Below are 2,500 nucleotides of genomic sequence, written 5' to 3'. Positions count from 1 at the left end.
GTTAGTGTTTGGAAACTCCACAATATGTACCAATGATAAACAACTCTTTTTATTTTTTTCCACCAACCCAAGACCATTACTATATTTACATTATGTTGTTTAGCTTGCGACTGAGAGCAATCAAATCATAATGAATGATGGAAGGATGATGTGTACTTAATACTAATACTCTTTCTGTCTGAAATTACTTTATCTGTCTGTCTGTCTGAGTAAATAGATCTCTCTGACCACTCACTCACACACACAGAAACACACACACACGCACACACACACACACACACACACACACACACACACACACACACACACACACACACACACACACACACGCACACACACACACACACACACACACACACACACACACACACACACACACACACACACACACACACACATACACACATTATGTTATTTAGCTTGAGACTGAGAGCAATAAAATCATAATGAATGAAGGAAGGATGATGTGTACTTAATAATGAATGAAGATAGGATAATTTGTGTTTAATAATGAATAAATTAAGGATAATGTGTATTGAATGATTAGTAAAGGAAGGATAATGTGTATTTACTTATGACTAAATGAAGGATACTGTGTATTTTTATGATGAATAAAGGAAGGATTATGTGTATTTAATAATGACTAAATGAAGGATAATGTTTATTTGATGAATACAGGAAGGATACAGTGTATTTAATAAATACAGGAAGGTTAATATGTATTTAATAATGAATAAATGAAGGATAATGTGCATTTAAAAAATACAGGAAGGTTACTGTGTGATAAATAATGAATAAAGGAAAGAAAATGTGAATTCAAGAAAGAATAAACGTGGGGATGATGTAAAGTAAGTGTTTACAAGATATATATTTTTTACTTAGTAGTAGGCCTAGTAGTTATAGTATTAAGGCATATGACAACATTAAACAAGTTTACGATTAAACCAACACCTACAGTACACACAAAACTAAACAAACTTTAACAAAAATTATAATTACACATTCAATAGAAATTAGAAAATACTACAATTATAATGTTCTCATTCTGGTAAGGTTTACTGCTACCGTGTGTTCAACAATATAATTACAACACATGTCACCTTTTAACAAAACCACTAATTTATTATCCAATGAAACCAATGAGATAAAACTAATGGGATTAATTGAACAACAATTAATTAACAACAACGTGAATCCAATTATCTAATGAGGAAACGATGGGACACATTTAATAATGGAGCTGGAACAGGGTGAAGCGGACTAAATTCAGTATTATATCAAGTATTATAAAACGGGGGGCCTAAATCAAGCGATCTGATTGGTTCCCAACCGTTGTATATTGAGCGTATACACACAGCTATGACGCCCGTTCAGTTTACGGAGTTCAGTATCACTCCGCGCCTAACTCTAACTGTTGTTTATTTATATATAAAAGCAATAGCATAGTTCACTGAAGCCTAAAAATATGTTGATTGCTGGAGAGGGTGGAAATGTTGTAAAGCAATAGGCACACGGTCGGCAATTTAGCCTACTATCGAGTTCGAGTGAACTCGATAGAAGGCTAAATTGCCGGCGAACCAAGCTACCGCCTTTAGCCTAGCCTTCTCTCTGAAGGACGCTACAGTGTGTTGCATAGCAACCGCCGTACACTTTGCCGGCAGCCGGGAGGGACTACTTTTTTGTATACGTTAAAAAAAAATGCTTTTCCGACTTTCTAGCTTTTTCAAAATTGAGGGTGTCTATGACTTTCATTTCGCCATATTTACGTAACCGTTTTATAAAAACAATAGATCACTTCAGTCAGTGATGAAGGGGGTCGCCGCCCCTCCGCTGCGCGTCGGGACGGACAACGCCCCTTAACTGTGGTATAATGAGCGTATACCACAGCCTGTTGTGATCTATTGCTTAACTAGTATACTAACAAAGTGGAAATTTACTGCCACCGTGTGGATCAATGCTGCATCACACTCAGCGGTCAATGGGTGTAACTGCGCAATGAATGCAAAAATGCAAAAATGAATGTCTGAACAGATTTAACCGTTCAACAAAGCGTGTTTATGACTTCATGACATTTTCCCCGGCAAGATATTCGGCAGGTGTGCAGTGGATCCCTCTGATATGTAGCGGTTATTTTACTTGACAGATCCTGTTGTCAGTCACTTTTTTTTATTTATTTTTTTACAATGCAAATACAATTGTAATACAATACAACTTAAGGATCTACCCTGTAAGCGCATTGATCTATGAGGTGTTGATCTGTTAGGTATTAGTCATTGATCTGTTAGGAATGAGTTATTGATTTGTGAGGTATTAGTCATTGATCTGTTATGAATGAGTTATTGATCTGTGAGTCACTATATCAATATCTCAATATCTCATTCCTAACAGAACAATGACTAATACCTCACACACTGTGAGGTATTAGTTATTGATCTGTTAGATATTAGTTATTCATCTGTTAGGTATCAGGAGGTATTGATCTGTTAGGTATTAGTTATTG

The 2,500-nt window shown here is 35.8% G+C and overlaps 1 long non-coding RNA gene across 1 annotated transcript in view; it reads left to right on the top strand.

Annotated features, from left to right (window-relative positions):
* The window catches only part of LOC311354588, a 3,714-nt gene extending 2,872 nt beyond the window's left edge, over positions 1-842 (top strand). Inside the window, exon 3 of the long non-coding RNA XR_014637271.1 lies at positions 1-842. This exon is cut by the window's left edge and continues 755 nt beyond it. This is a non-coding gene — a long non-coding RNA (uncharacterized lncRNA).
* Positions 843-2,500: the final 1,658 nt, after the last annotated feature.

This window comes from Micromesistius poutassou, assembly GCF_964030765.1.
Source record: "Micromesistius poutassou genome assembly, chromosome: 10".
Taxonomy (NCBI): Eukaryota; Metazoa; Chordata; class Actinopteri; order Gadiformes; family Gadidae; genus Micromesistius; species Micromesistius poutassou.
The sequence above is the reverse complement of the archived record's forward strand: the minus strand, read 5'-3'. Positions and strand labels throughout refer to the sequence as shown.